Source organism: Dermacentor variabilis, chromosome 11 (genome assembly GCF_050947875.1).
Source record: "Dermacentor variabilis isolate Ectoservices chromosome 11, ASM5094787v1, whole genome shotgun sequence".
NCBI classification, from domain to species: Eukaryota; Metazoa; Arthropoda; class Arachnida; order Ixodida; family Ixodidae; genus Dermacentor; species Dermacentor variabilis.
Genome location: NC_134578.1, coordinates 111,871,718 through 111,888,848, shown reverse-complemented (window position 1 = coordinate 111,888,848; position 17,131 = coordinate 111,871,718). Strand labels below are relative to the sequence as shown.

General features: G+C 44.3%; 1 protein-coding gene across 1 annotated transcript in view; it reads left to right on the top strand.

Moving 5' to 3' along the window:
* Positions 1–8,136: 8,136 nt before the first annotated feature.
* LOC142564053 (acetylcholinesterase-like) overlaps positions 8,137–17,131 on the top strand; it is a 33,207-nt gene continuing 24,212 nt past the window's right edge. Inside the window, exon 1 of the mRNA XM_075674871.1 lies at positions 8,137–8,202. The gene's annotated coding sequence lies outside the window, so the exon portion shown is untranslated. The remainder of the gene's footprint in view (positions 8,203–17,131) is intronic.

Here is a 17,131-nt window from a genome sequence, read left to right as displayed (position 1 = left end):
GGTTTTCAAATACCGCTTTCAAGTGATCGTGATGCGCGAGCCAAATCTCACGTCGGAATTTCGCCTTTCAGGATACGTTAAGCTCCACTCACGTGAAGATGGACACAAGAGCAAAGTGCTAATGTGCATACGCAGTGACATGACGTTTGTTCGGCACACGATGACTCCACATGACAGCAATGAATATGTGTGTGTGACAGTAAAACATGAACTACCTGTATTTTCGATCATCGGCGCCTGCATACCTCCTAGACAAAGACTTGACCTCTCCTACCTATCCACTGTGTTACAAGGTTCCGCAGACCCTAATTTTGTTCCTGGAGACATAAATGTTCATCATCCTTACTGGGGAAGGGCCGCAATGAACTGTCAGTGTAGGAAATTGATGGACTTCAAAGACACTAAAGGTATGACTGTCATCTACAATGGGCCTCCAACTTACATCCGCGGCACTACCTATGGAAGTTGCCTAAACCTCACTATCGTATCTCAGAGCCTCCTGCCCTCAGTCAGCTGGTGCTTGGACATAGAAACGCATGGGAGCAATCATATACCAATATATGTGCCGACGAACTAGTTTGTGCAATCGACTGCATCTGCAGTACGTTGCACTGATTGGCCCACATTCTCTACAAGGGTCGAAGAGTATTGCGAAGACATCACTTCACCATCTGAAATAGAATACATAATTGTATCTTCAGTGCAGAAGACAACTAAGTTTATCAGTGCACCTACATCAAGAACGGCGATTGATATTGAATATGAATGGCGTCGCGCGATGCGTCGTAGGACGGAAAGGATGGTTAGGCGAACTCAATCGTCATTAAACCTTGTCTTATGTGTACGATCTCAACGAAAAATAAGGCGCCACCTTTAAAAAATGGGAAAACAACGGTGGTGGACCATCTGTTCGTCTCTGGATCTTCGAAAGCCACTTTCTAGGATCTGGGAAGCAAAAAACATCTTTTCCGTGGTCTAGCACTTCACCAATCTCTGACGGAAGTGCACTTTGCCGGAGACTTCTGGAAGAGAGTCACCCGTACCAATATTTCAACATGTCCAACATTGGATCGACCCGTGCCACCTCCTAAAGATGCACGTCTTGACCTTCCTTTCACGATGCCGGAATTGGAAGCTGCACTTGCTGCTTCGATACGATCATCTGCACCTGGACCTGACGGTATTTCACACACTGCGTTGTGCTGCCTTGGTATGGAAGGTCGAAAAGTCCTGCTGTCGTACTATAACGCCACGTGGTCCTCCTGTGCAGTCCCGAAGCAGTGGAAAACCAGCCGTTTTGTTGTCCTCTTAAAGGCAGGAAAATCGCCTTACGATATGTCATCTTACCAGCCAGTAGCATTAGCTAGTTGAGCCGGCAAGGTGATGGAACGGATGGTGCTCACTAGATTAGAATGGTTCATGGAAAAGAATTAGCTTTATGCGAATTTAGACGGATTTAGACGTGGATTTAACCAAATTTAGACGTGGACGGTCTGCAATAGATGGGGCCATTCATCTCGTGTCCACGATCGAGCACGGAAAAAGGCGACACCGACCTGTAGGATCAGTTTTCTTAGACATAAATGCAGCCTATGACAATGCACTGCACGTAACCATTCTTGATTCTCTAAGTAATTTGGTCATCGGCGGCCGTCTCTACATGTGGATTGAAAATTACCTGGATGGTTGCACATTCTTCATGTCCACGAATGATGGCGAAACGAGAAGACACGCTGTGGTCCGTGGAGTGCCTCAAGGAGAAGTACTCAGCCCGACTCTTTTCAATGTTGCCCTAATTGGCCTTGTGGAAATGATTCCTGATACAGTACGCATCAGTACCTACGCTGACGGCATGTGCATATGGGCGTCGTCAGTCACGCGATCGCAAATTTGTGCAAGATTGCAGCGAGCTGTTTTTTAACGCCACAGTACCTGCAGTAGCAAGGACTGCAACTGCCCCAGATAAGTGCGCTGCGATAGCGTTCACACAGAAGCTTGTGTGTTGGTATCCAATTATGATCAATGGCAATGTCATCCCACAAGTGACCCACCGCAGATTCCTCGGCGTTTCATTGACCGCGGTGTTTCATGGTCGAAGCAAGTGGTAATGCTAAAGAAAAAGATTAACTGCGCTCGCTCCAGTTTTTCGCTTTCCGGCCGGTATGAAGTGGGGTAGATCTGAGCATTCGCTACTCCTGCTGTACCAGCTCTCGTGTCGGCTACATTGGGTATAGCCTGTCAGTTTTATCAAATATCAGCCGGTCATATTTGCCTACGCTGGAAAGTGCCCAGGGGCAGATGCTGAAAACATGTCTTGGTGTTCCACGTTGCACCTCAACCTACGGAATAATGGAGAAGGCTAGCGTCACCCCTTTCCTTGTCTATCTACGATGCGAACCTCTTCGAGTATTCTTGCAACGGCTGTGCCGTCATGGACGCCACCCCTTATCGACACGTCCCGACATATGGCCGGACTCCACATTTTCAAGAGCCATTAAATGCCAAGAATCTTCCATACCATCATACTTTGCCCCTGCTGGCCTTCCACGTATGCCCCATGGGTAATGCCCAAAATACGGTTGTGTCTATCTATTCCTGGAATTTCTAAAAAAATCGCGAACGCCTACCGTCGGCCTCAGACATTTAACACTTTAATATATGTCGAAAGAATGTGACTCCTCGGTGAATGTGTATACAGACGGATCGGTCTCGTCGTGTTCGTCTGGTGCGGCTTTCGTCGTGACTGCGCATCAAGTCATTCGACGGTTTCGTCTGTGTAACAAGACGACTACAACATCTGCGGAACTAGTGCCAATCTGGGAGGCCGTTCAATATATTTCGCGACAGCCTCCTCAAGTATGGACAGTCTTCAGTGATGCAAAATCGGCTCTGCAACTACCTAGAATGGTGTTGAAAGAAAGTGCTTACAGAGTGTTGGCTCTTCAAAATGACGAGCTCTACACTTTAACGCAAAGACAACGGCCACCAGATCACATTTCAGTGTATTCCAAGTCACTGTGACATACACAGCAACGAACTGGCCGATGCCGAAGCGAAGAAAGCAATGAAATAACCAGAGTCATTGCTTCAACGCAGCTGTGCCAGTCTTCTGCACAGACTAAGACTGGGGGTAACGTTTACGCGCGGACACGTGGACCTCATGCGACGCGCTGAGTCTCCAGACTGTGAGTTGTGCAATGTGAATGAGACTACAGGTCATGTGCTCTTTGCGACTCCCCTAAGTACGTGAAAGAGCGTCAAAAGCTGAACAATGACCTTACGTGTCTCGACAACCCACGGTTGTCGAGGACGTTATTTTAGGCTCTTGGCAGGACGCTCAATCGAGTTTCTAGGTCATCCAGTCGTTACTGAACTTTTTAAAAAGAACGGGAACGGGCTTATGTAGGAACTTTGATTTTTAGGAAAAATAATTCTATTTAGAAAATTGCAGAGCGGTATGCAAAGCGTCCGAATAAACAGTTTCTGTCTTCCTATATATATATATATATATATATATATATATATATATATATATATATATATATACCCGCCGTGGTTCCCCAGTGGCTATGGTGTTAGGCTGCTGAGCAGGCCGCAGTTCGATGGGGGCAAAATGCGAAAACACCCGTGTACTTAGATTTAGGTGCACTTTAAAGAACCCCAGGTGGTCGAAATTTCCGAAGTCCTCCACTACGGCGTGCCTCATAATCAGAAAGTGGTTTTGGCACGTAAAATCCCATAATTTAATTTTCTTAATATATATATATATATATATATATATATTGTGTGTTAGTGTACTTTAGCTTACTGATGATGCCCGCGAACTGCAAAACTAGTGACATGCCCGCGCGCGTCGTGATTGCGCTGCTCCCCAACGTTCCGCGCACAAGCAGCCACAGGCGCGCTGCCGCTTAAAAAAACGACAGGGTAACCACGTAGGCATCGGCTGTGCCGTGTACGCCAGCGTTGTGCTCCCCTCGCGAAAGTTCGTTACAATGATAAGCAGACGCAGCGGTTATTGCTTGTGCTGCCGGAAGCAACAGGTCCGTTATTTCGCGATAGCTGTAAGCAAATTGAACCATCCCTAAATAAAAAAAAACTCAGTTTTCAGAAGGCGGAAAATGGTGGAATAAGAGTATCATTAATGACCAGACGCAGTCTCTCATTGAATTTACGTTTTTTTTTCATGCACTTTCACAGCAAGCGCTCGAAGGAGTCACCTTCGGCAGCGATACAACACTGGGACCTTCTGAGAACGCTTGCTGTCGCTGCCTTGAGCACCATCAGTGAAATGCTATGGCAGACTTCAATTATCTTCTCCTGCAAGGCTTCTGGAGTCGTCGTTTCCGTCATATATACGTGATCCTTAATATAGCCCCAGAAGAAAAAGTCAAGAGGGCTGAGTTCGGATGACATTGCCGGCCACAGCACAGGCCCATTTGTCCCTATCCATTTCCCTGGGAAAGTAACATCAAGGCTTGCTCGTGCTTGACTGTCGTGCTTGACTGGCCCGGTCGTGCTGACACCAGATTGCGTCACGCTGGGCTAGTGGCATGTTGCAGCAGAAGTCTTCAACCTGCCCTTTGAGGTACTGACATACCTCTTGCCCGTCAGAGTGGTTTAAAAACATTGGGCCAATGACTGTGCTGTCATATGTTCCGCACCAAACGTTAGAAGACCACTGATATTGGTGGCGGCATATTCCTATCCAGTGGGGATTTTCCTCACTTCTATAGTGGGCGTTGTGGATATTTACTTGGCAATTTCAGGAAAAGTTCATCTCATCAGTCCGGATACCTTGGTGAGAAAGTCAGAATCCTGCTCCTCCTGAATCAAAATCTAATTCGCGAAGTTGACTCACTTTTGAAGATCCGTTGACTCCAGGCATTGATGCAACTGCAGGTGATAAGGGTGCAGTCCAGCTGTTCTCAGTACCATCCAGGAAGTTGAGTTTACACACCGAGCTGTGCGCGTGCTAGCGTGTGGATTAACTGCCATGAAAAGCAAAAGGTTGGAGCAAACCTCATTATTTATGACTGAAGCTCTCTGGCACTTTCTTGTGAAGCTGCCGGTTTACTTCAGCGACTCGTAGGTGTTGAATATTGCCATCAAGTTCAGTCGCGTACCTGGGGGCCAGCTTCGAAATATTCTTGCAGCCTGCCGTCTCTGTCTGCTTGCAGCTACTAGTGCAAGGATCATCTTTGCTTTTTCCTCTTTGGAAAAAGGCATCACAAAATTCCTCGCGCTTTAGCGGCCGAGGCACGATAGTCTGTTTATCGCTGTCTGAAATTACCACCTACCACTACAACCACGTCCATCAGTCGCTTTACACAGCACAGGAGATAACGGTTGCTAGCTTAAATCGAACAACCAACGCTTTCGTCGCTGCTCTGTCGCTTTTTAAGTGCCAGCTAGTGCACCTATGGCTGTTTCTGCGCGGAAAGCTCGGGAGCAGCGCAATCATGACACGCAAGCGGGCATGTCACGTTGTGTTTTTTGTATTTCGCGGAAATCCGCAGTGAGCTGAAACGCACCACACTTAGAAAGACAGAAAGACAGAAACTGTTTATTTGGACGATTTCAAAGCGCTCTGAAACTCTAATTGGAATTTTTTCCTAGATTAGTTGCTTCAGAAGTAAGTTAATTAATCTTGACTAGTTATCTAATTAAACAAAATACGAAAATAGCGACACAGTGCATACAAAAGGCAGCAACATGCATTTGGCCACGTCGTCTGAGAGTGCACCAGCATATTTTTAAACTCTGGCTAAAGTTAGCTCAAACACCCTGTATAATGCGTCAAACAAGGCAAATAAACATGTTGCACAATCACACATTCACATATCACAGAATCCTAAGGCCCGCACCACCCCTCACCACCCCTTGCGTGCGGCGGAAGGCGGCGCGCTTCCTTCCCGCTTTTCTCCGTTGCGCACGCAAGACTTAACCACCATCGTCGTTTTCGCCCTCCACCCACGCTCGCTACGCTTTCACTCGCACATACAGCATGCGGCACGCGCTGACGATGTTATCGCCCTCGGATTTCATACGAAACATGATGGCGACGACAGGAATGCGGCTTGTGTGTCCACCTAATTGCTATCGCAATATTACTCGAAGAGTATCCGGCAAGTAAAGAGTCCCATGGCCCATTACTTTTCGCAAAAGCAGTAACAAAATCGAACTTTCAGCATGCGACCATTCGCTGCCCGGCAACAATGTCTTTTGTGTATGTGTGTGTGTGAAGGGGGGGGGGGAGGGCTCCGTAATCAAGAAACGCAAAGGAAAGCATCTTGGCCACAATCGAATGCCTACTTGGGGCACCTAATGTAGCTACCTAAGAAATATCCGCGAAAAGTTGAGACGCTTGGTCCACAGAGAACCATATACATGCTGTTCGTTATCTTACACTGGCGAGATAAGACTTTCCGTAGACGTTGCGATAAGATCTAAACGATGGTGATGCCCTCACGCGAACGCGTCTCAATCTGTCGAGTCACCACAACGGTGACGGCGAGCGACCATTGCTTCGTTTTCTCGTCTGCTAGTCAGAAAGCGTCCGAAACTCTCCGAGGCCAAAATCCGCTCGGCCAGAGAAAAACGAACGCGGACCGCAGAGCGCCGCGCGGTTGTGAGGGCAACACATGAAAAACGCATGACCTTTGGCTGCCTCTGGTAGCCCGCGGGTAGCGAGAACAAAAAATTGGAGAGGCTCAATGTGTCCTCGCGAATGAAATTCAAAGTAGAACAAATAAATAAGAACGCAGTTACCTTTGCTGGTTTAAGTGTCTTGACATGGTTGCTTTAGCGCAGGTGAAGAAGATGATCATATTGTTTTCTGCGACATGATGGCAAATATGAACTATTACAACGCTTCGTCTCATCGGATCGCGCTGCGTGCTTTGCCAACATGTCTGATAGTGTATTGATTTGGCTTGTTTCATTGTGTGGTCCGATGTACGACTTTAGGAAAGTAAATGCAGCTTTGGTATCAAATGTTACTAAGAACATTAAACTGAAAAGGTCCGGAATTGAAAATGTAAAGCATGACCTTGGAGATGTCAATTCATGTTTCGTATCAAAAAATTATGTGATCTTTATACCTCTAAAATTTCCTAATTGAAAACCATGCGCTCAAAGATTCTGCGGCCTCTGCGAGATGCCGCGGCGGGCCCGCGCGCCCTCAAAGCGCCTTTGCAACTTTGTGCTCGGATGGGTATCTTTGTGTTATGTGACTCCAGGTGCATGGGCGTCGCCACGAAATCCAGCCCGAGTTCCCAATCTTCGCGCCGGAATGTTTTTTTTCGGGCGCGAAAAAGACATTCTGGAGAATATACAGAATGATTTCCGTCGCCGCGGGCTGTTTTGGTTGGCGGTGCATCACAGCACGAAAAATTTTCGGGGGGGGGGGGGCTGAAGCCCCATAAGCCCCCCCCCCTGGCTACGCCCCTGCGTCGTACTACATTGACACGTCATTGGAATCAGGTTCTTAGTGTTTGCATCAATTCTAACCACAGCTGGTCTCTTCATACAAAGAACACAATTGAAAGCACTAATCCCATGCTTGGCTACCTACGTCGCAACTTTTTCAACGTGCCCACTAAGTTGAAGCGTTTGTTATATAAAACTTTATTACGACCCAAACTTGAATACGCGACTCCGGTATGAGGCCCTGCTCATGGAAACGTAATCACTGTCCTCGATATGGTTCAAAGTAACACTGTATGTTTTTTTCTTGCTAACTACAACAGCACAGCGAGTATAACTAACGTGAAATCTAATCTTTGCCTCCTCTCGCTGGCATCTCGCAGAACAGTGTCTCGTATTGCCCTCTTCCACAAGTTGTACTATCATCATACTCAATGAGATCAACTCATCCCCCATTCAATTTATGTAGGCCGTCGCATCGATCATCAGTACAAAGTGGGCATTTTGTCATGCAACACTAAATGTTTCTCACATTCATTCCTGCCGCGAACCTCACGTGACTGGAACCATCTTCCTGCTGAAGTTGTAGGCCTTACTAATTATGAACAGTTTCGTGACGCCATAGCTAATATGCTACCCGCGTGTGATATTTGATTGTTTGATTGATTGTTTGAGTGTTGATTGCGTCGCTGACATTTCTCACACGCAGCTACGTATCTTCGAACGGAGCGAGCGAGCCCTAGCCGGTGGATCCACCGGTGGATCCGGTCGTAGGTACGTGACACACCCAGGTGACCGGCAGTGGGGAGGTCTTGAAGTTCGTGGAGAGCAGCCAAATGAAGGTGTTTAGGGATCACAAGGAGTAATGCAGGGCCGTCGGGGTGAGCGTCATGGCGGTAGAGTATGCCATCTTGAAGTGTGAGTATCCCAGGGGACTGTCGACGAGTGACAATTCTAGGCGGTCAATGATGACACGCAAGAACGGGTCACGGCGCTGCTCGTCGGCGACATGGAGCAGTGGAAAAACAGAGAACACAGGCGTCGGTGTCAGTATCAGACGCAGAGGTCGCGTCTTCGACTGGGTAGCGAGAGAGGCAACCTGCATCCTGGTGTTGGGGTCCCGACTTCTAAGTCATGGTGTAAGGATATTCTTGTAATCGGAGGGCCCAAAGACCGAGCCGGCCAGTGGGATCCTTGAGCGACGAAGGCCAATGGAGCGCATGATGGTCCGTGATTGCTGAGAAGGGCTTGCCATATAAATATGGGCCTAACTGTGAAACAGCCCAGACGAGAGCAAGACATTCGTGCTCCGTAATTGAGTAGTTGAGCTCTGCAGTTGTCAGGAGCCACCTTGCGTAGGCTATTAGGCGGTCGTGTCCGTGTTGGCGTTTCGATAAGACGGCGCCGATCCCATAACCACTGGCATGGTTTCGGACCTCTGTAGGTGCGGACAGGTCAAAGTGGACCAAGACCGGTAGATTGGTGAGAATCGTGATAAGGCGCGAAAATGTGGCAGCCTGAGGGCCCTTACAAAAATGACTTTAGACTGTCTATAGAAAGTCTATAGACTTTTCATAGACGACCTTTCCTTTCTATAGATTTGGACTTTTGTTGATATAAAGTCTATAGACTGTCTATAGACGAAAGTCGATAAAGTTTCTATTTCTTTTTGTCTATTCGCAGTCTATAGATGGTCTATAGAAAAAAGTCGATAAGGTGTTTGTTTCCTTTTTGTCTGCTTCCCCTCTATAGAATGCCTACAGACGAAAGTCGACACAGTCTCTATCTATTTTTGTCCATACTTTGTCTTTAGACTTTCTATAGACGAAAGTCGATAGGGTTTCTATTTCTTTTTGTCTATTCGCAGTCTATAGACGGTCTATAGAAAAAAGTCGATAAGGTGTTTGTTTCCTTTTTGTCTGCTTCCCCTCTATAGAATGCCTACAGACGAAAGTCGACACAGACTCTATCTATTTTTGTCCATACTTTGTCTTTAGACTTTCTATAGACGAAAGTCGATAGGGTTTCTATTTCTTTTTGTCTATTCGCAGTCTATAGACGGTCTATAGAAAAAAGTCGATAAGGTGTTTGTTTCCTCTTTATCTGCTTCCCCTCTATAGAATACCTACAGACGAAAGTGGATACAGTCTCTATCTATGTTTGTCCATACTTTGTCTATAGACTTTCTATAGACGAAAGTCGACAGGGTTTCTATTTCTTTTTCTCTACTCGCAGTCTATAGACGGTCTATAGAAAAAAGTCGACAAGGTGTTTGTTTCTTTTTTGTCTGCTTCCCCTCTATAGAATACCTACAGGCGAAAGTAGACACAGTCTTTATCTATCTTTGTCCATACTTTGTCTATAGACTTTCTATAGACGAAAGTCGATAGGGTTTCTATTTATTTTTGTCTATTCGCAGTCTATAGACGGTCTATAGAAAAAAGTCGATAAGGTGTTTGTTTCCTTTTTATCTGCTTCCCCTCTATAGAATACCTGCAGACGAAAGTGGATACAGTCTCTATCTATTTTTGTCCATACTTTGTCTATAGACTTTCTATAGACGAAAGTCGATAGGGTTTCTATTTCTTTTTGTCTACTCTCAGTCTATAGACTTTCTATAGACGAAAGTCGATAGGGTTTCTATTTATTTTTGTCTATTCGCAGTCTATAGACGGTCTATAGAAAAAAGTCGATAAGGTGTTTGTGTCTTTTTTGCCTACTTCCCCTTTATGGACTACCTATAGACGAAAGTGGATACAGTCTCTATCTATTTTTGTCCATACTTTGTCTATAGACTTTCTATAGACGAAAGTCGATAGGGTTTCTATTTCTTTTTGTCTACTCGCTGTCTATAGACGGTCTATAGAAAAAGTCGATAAGGTGTTTGTTTCTTTTTCTCCATTTCCCCTCTATGGACTACTTTTAGACGAACGTCGATACAGTGTCTATTTATTTTTGTCCTTATACTTTGTATATAGACTTTCTGTAGACGAAAGTCGATAAGATTTCTATTTCTTTTTGTCTACTCGCAGTCTATAGACGGTCTATAGAAAAAATTCGATAGGGAGTTTGTTTCTTCTTTGTCTACTTCCCCTCTATATGGGCTACCTGTAGACGAAAGCCGATACAGTTTCTATTTATTTTTGTCCATACTTTGTCTGTTGACTCTCTATATTATGGACAATAGTCGACAAGGTTTCTATTTTTTTCTCTACTCCTGGTGTATTGAATGTCTATAGAAGAAAGTCGATAATATGTAATTCCGAGTTCCCATACCCCCCGCCCTCTGCGAACGCGATGATATGGCACTGGTTCATGCACGACGGCACCGCAACCCTGGCGCGGCGGGCAAACCGTGCAGACTGCTAGTCTGCGTTCGGTGCAGCTGCACCGAACGAGGATCGCGGCGGAGCAGGCACCGTCCGAGTCACCAAGGTCTTCCAGGCACCCGAAGGCCCTAAACCTGGCTGCTTCCCGGACGTACACTTCGCGAAGACCAGGTGGTGAAGGTCAGATGGTGAAGATGTGGCAAAGGGGGTGAATAAGTGGCGAAAGCCCGCAGACCAGGTGGTGAATTCACTACCTCTGAGTTGTCGTGGTCTTGCATGTCTATAGATTAACAATAGACAAACATCGTTAATCTGGGCCCAACCCGTGTACGCTGTAACCAAGCGCAGGTACCGGTGGATAATACATAGCTGCATTTGATATAAGCCACTAAAGTTGTATACTGCTGAGATTGCTATAGAGCCTATTTGTAGACTTTAGTATACACATAGTGTATACCTCCGCATTTGTTGACCACATATGATCTACGTAGTCACTCTCGGCAATCCCAAGACAGTCTTCACAGTTGTCGCATCACTTTTGCGGCAGTAGAATAACGGAAGCAAAACGCCGATCCAATTGTTAAAATATATGTTATGAACGCCAGCTTCAGATACAAGTGGATTCGAAACAGGCATCAAGCTAACAGCAAAGACACTCGTAATGTTTGTAGCTGACAACGCGGACTTTGTGAATGTGCCATGAACCGATGTCGCGCATGTGGTGTTCGCGTTGTGTGTCGTCCGATTCTCGGATACTTTTCACATTGTCTTCATATCTCGGCTGCGTCACTAACATCGGGCGACTTTTGTTGCCTAATATCCTGCACTATAAACTCATCAACGTTTCTCATTCACTTAAAATAGGTGCCAAATTCTCTGAGCCCACCCAGTATTTCGCCGGCGGTATGCCTGCGCAGCCACGCATATGAGTACCTCAATGCTGTACTGATTGCTTTGACCTATCATCGGAACAGAAAATTAGCACTAACATACGTGCGGGCATCACATTTAGCGGTACGCTGGAAGATATGCTACAAATACGCTGTATTACTCATCGACGCTGACAATAATGCGTCTAAAACGTCTGAAGGGCCCCGTAACGGCTTTTACAAACAGCGCATTCATGTTAGCGTTCCAGTCTGATACGATAGCCCACAGCGTTTGTCATACAACCTGCCAGCGCATATCCTTCGTCCACGAAAAAAATGCATAACGGAAAAGAAAAGCCACCCGTTCCGGCGCGCATGGCGCATCAGAGAGAGAGAAAGAGACAAAGAAAAAAATGAAGGAGGAAAAGGCGCTCACACTCCTCCGAGCGCGCACGCCCTCCGCGCGGAGCTCCTGCGCATGCTCGGAGTTCTTGCGCATGCGCGGCGGTGCGCCGTCTCAACGAGCGCGCCAGGCACGTAAACGGTTGTGCCGGTGTGCGGTGTCTCCCTCAACGTTGGTGTCTGTGTATGCGTGTCTTCTTTGTGGCATCACAAGTCAACTACATTGAATGGTAAGCTTTATCAAAGACGTTTTGCGTCAATACCTCATGATTATGTGAGCGCATTTCGTAGCGCGAACCGGCTGCACGTAGCGCAGGCGACTCGGGTATAGTGTCGGTTTGTCGTTGACATGGTTTGATAACGCGCTCCTGTTCTCGCTTCTACTATACGGAATGTTTTACGGCGAGCGATCGCTCGTGCTTGTTGATTTTATCATTATAGCTTAGGTGCGTAAAAAAGGAAGTACACCATGTTTTAACTTGATACTGAGCTACCACTAAGCGGATTGTGTGTGTTGGGCAGCCAGTGTGGTAGATCTCATTTAGTGGCGCTCGATCCGGTCGCGATGAATGCTGCGCCGCATGTGTAGTGAAATTCTCGTGCCACGCTTTACGTATATATCTCGAAATTGTGTTAGCATCAAGAATTTTCAAACAGACAGGCATAGTTGAATAACTGCTAGCGTACTAGGATGAAAGGCCGTGTTTGCGGGGCATGCATCAGCAGTGTGTGCGCTGCCGTTTTCGCATAGTTTAAAAGTAGCAGTATTTTTAAGGTTCCTGGCAACCAATCTAAATAATTTTGGGAAGTTACAGCAAGCAAAACACGAGACTTGAAGAAATATCTAGTAGAAATCCATAGATTCACCCAATCTATTTATATGCAACCACAAACGCTTTTGGAGCATGAAACCTGCAATAAGCTTAGTCACTTGCAGCTCCGCAACTTAGCCGAAAAAATTAGAGAACAATAAATTAGTCGCTCCGGGAACACCTTTACACGTTTCAAACTGAAGGCATTGCGTTTGACGGTAGTTGGAAGATTTGTTTTTTGTCTCTTTTTTAAACAATTTAGCAGCAGAAGTTATCTTTCGAGCTATATGAAAAGCGTTAAGCGGCTTCCGATGCTTCGGCGTTCTGTAGTTTACGTGCTCTTAATCACAAGGCAGCTGCTGGCGCAGATTCGCATTGTGCTAATCGTGCATGGTATGAAGCCATTGTCGTGCGTAATAAGTGTTCCGGTTTTCATTACTGTTGCATGTAGCGCCGTCGTCTTGGACAGACTGCATACAATATGCGCTGTACAAAAGAAAAAAAGAGCCAGATTATCAATTTGGTGGTCTTTTCTAAGTAGATAACGCACAGATTATTCAAATAATTCAGTGGGCATTGCATTTGTTCTACCCTTATCAACACACCTAAGAGATCGTAACGTGTTTTAGTTGATAAGTAACCTGATCAGTACGCCCCCATTCATGTGCATTCTACTGAAAGTGTGGCAAATATATTCATCTCGAAGTATGAGAAAAGAGACATTGCAGACTGTTCTAAGCGGAAGTAAATTGCAAATCTTAACGTGATTGTTCAAAACTGCAGTCAGTATGCTGAGCATGTTCGTTCGGCACGGGCATATTGTATTAACACCTGAAAAATGTGCACAGTCCAGCCGGGTATCTTTGTTTCAACAAGTATTATTATAGGAATCGTTTGGGATTCTCGCATTTCCTTTATTTTTATAAGTACACTGTCTGTCACATGAACCTGTCCTAAAACGAAACGTACCGTTGCTGGCACCGGCGACCATTACGGTTGTCTAACTGCTTATCATACTGTAGTATAACGAAACATCATAATGGTACTGATTAATATTCCCATGTAGTCTTTAGTCAGAGGTAAACAAAGTTAACTAGAGGCATAAGTGATGAGAGCAAATTATATTGAAAACTACTACTGAAGCGTAAAAATAACTAATTGTATAACTCATTGTATAGTTTTTCCTCACATTGTTGCATTTGCTTTACGTGTGTCTCTGTGTCTTCCGTGCTGTACTCGTGTGGCCATCAATTACGAACTTGCCGAAGCCCTTGTCAGCTTTATTAATCAAGGGATTCAAGTCAGTTGAATCTAACACTTCATGTCAAGTGACTGACGTGTTATTCGTTTTATCTAAATATTATGGACTGGCAGTACTTGGCAAGCATTAAACCACAATATTTTTTTTATTACACTTAAGCTGCAGGCGTCATAGATTGCCAGAAAATTTTCATGAGAACAACCAGGGAAGGCTTGGAAAAAGATCGGGAAATTTTAAAATGGCCACATAGGTATGCTGTCTTGTTATATGTCATACAAAGTTTCCAGAGAATCTCTGAGTTAAATATATTTTTAAAACGTTTCACCTGATAAAAATTGAAGGAAATTGGTTCCATTTATTGAAAAATAAAAGAAAGTCAAGCTTACTGACAAGGCATTTCTTACTCAGTATGTGTTTTTTTTTGCGTTAACTAAACGTCCTGAACCTCGATAGCCTAGAAAAAAATTTTCATCTTTCAAAGCACCTTAAATAATTTACTGTAATAGAATTCATTCGAACTATACTATCAGTTCTGTTTCCTAGGAGGTGCATATCTGTCGTGCCATGACACAAAGTGCTCGTGTGGTATTTCGGGTGCTCATGTGGTATACCTAACTTGGAAACCTGTTAGCACGCCCAAGAGGCCTCATTACCTGTAACAAATTAAGTGACCATATCGATACAATCAGCTCATCTGCCTTCCGTTGAAGTTATGGCCAATCACCCATTCATTTAAAAGTATGAGAAAGAGATTTAAATGTGTATTAAGCAAAATAAATTACAATCTTAGGCATGATACTGTGAATATTCCAGTCACGTCTTCTGAAAATATCCCTCTGCACGGGCATACTTAACTACCAGCCAAAAAAAAATGTACAGACAGCCCAACTGGGTAACGTTTCAGCAATAAATATAGAGACCATTTGGGATAAGTACAATAATGCATCATATATGAACGTGTCATAAAAGGGAACATACTGTTGCTGGCACGGGCAGCAGTTGTGACTGTTTAATTGTTCACCATACCATGAAATAAAACATTCTATAAAGGTGCTGATTTTTATTGACAAGCAGCCATTAGTCATAGTTAAACCGCATTAAGTATTGACTTCGATGGTTTGAGCAAATATATTAAGCTGCTTAATGAACACACAAAGAATATACACTTGTTATTTTTGCCTCATATTGCTGCATCTACTTATTTGCAGCATACACCTGCAGCACCTTTGGGACTAATGACACAAAGGTCAAGGCCAGCCTGGCGACCACGCTTGCCAAGGAGTAGTGTAAATATTTAATCTGTTTCCATAATAGCATACGACATGAATTTAAGGAATTCATCTATTATATCGAGCAATAAAAACGGTGAATGCATTGCTGGCGCATTTGTTTTATTTTTCGCACTGCATGATTCAGCACTATATAAATTCTTTCTGTTTGTGCAACATATATGAAAGTACAGCTGGTTCAGAAGCATTATTAATCTACTAACGGTAATGCATAAGTGCAGATGAAAAGGAACAGGTGCACATGCATAAATACATTCAAAACTTTTTGCTACCGCATGTAAACAAAAATGTAAACTAACTTGTAGATAGCCGCTATGGAGTTATGGCCTTATACACTCTTTGTAGACTTGTCTATAAGATGTCTGTGTATATAGAGTGGCTATAGATTAAAAAAAAATTCATATTTGTTAAATGTCTGCAGAATGTCATAGAAAAAAAGTGTATCGGACTATAAAGTTCTGTTTTCTGTAGACTGAAGTCTATAGAATGTCTATAGACTATCTATATACATTTGCATATAGACATTCCATAGACTTCAGTCTACAAAAGTAGAACTGTATATATAGTTCTACTTTTGTAGACTGAAGTGTATAAAATGTCTACGGACAAATCTCATCTGTAGACATTCTATAGACTTCAGTCTACAAAAGTAGAACTGTAAGCCTATACACTTGTCCATAGACAGTCTATAGACAGTCTATAGACTCAGACTTCTTATAGACTAGTCTATAAAAAGTGTATGGCCATAAGTCTCTAGACTGTCTATAGGCAGTGTATAGACAGTCTATAGACTCAGACTTTTTATAGACTAGTCTATAAAAAGTGTATGGCCATAAGTCTATAGACCGTCTATAGACAGTCTATAGACTCAGACTTCTTATAGAGTAGTCTATAAAAAGTGTATGGCCATAAGTCTATAGACAGTCTATAGACAATCTATAGACTCAGACTTTTTATAGACTAGTCTATAAAAAGTATGGCCATAAGTCTATAGACTGTCTATAGACTGTGTATAGACAGTCTATAGACTCAGACTTTTTATAGACTAGTCTATAAAAAGTGTATGGCCATAAGTCTATAGACTGTCTATAGACTAGTCTAAAGAAATGTCTATAGACAGTCTATAGACTCAGACTTTTTATAGACTAGTCTATAAAAAGTGTATGGCCATAAGTCTATAGACTGTCTATAGACTAGTCTAAAGAAATGTCTATAGACAGTCTATAGACTTCATAGACAAATGTCTATAGACTGTCTATGGACTTTCTATAAAAATTTTTGTAAGGGGGGAACCCCACGTAAAAGGCACGTCTTTCTTTGTAAGTTCAGTGAGTTCCCTATTGCAAAAACCAGTGCCACTGGGACCCAGTGCGCCGGATTATGGGCCCAGTGCAGCGCGCTGGACGCTGGGGCGCTGGGAAGGCGCTGGGAAGGCGCGGCGTACTGGAAGGCACTGGCTACTCGTGCGAAAAATAGCTCTAGCGCGTTAAATATGCGGTGCCTGGACACCGTATATATTTTTTTGAATACAGAAAGCAAAAAAGAGCGCTTTAGTGCAATAAAAAAAGAAAGAAAACGTAAGAAATAAAACTGCTCCGACTAGGATTCGAACGACCGACCTACAGATCCCAAGACCGTCACTTTAGCACTACGCCACGCCGTCAGACCGAAATTTGCCATGTCAAAGCCGAGGAGCAGTTTGTTTCGCAGAGCTACGGCTCGTACACACATGGTTGATGCG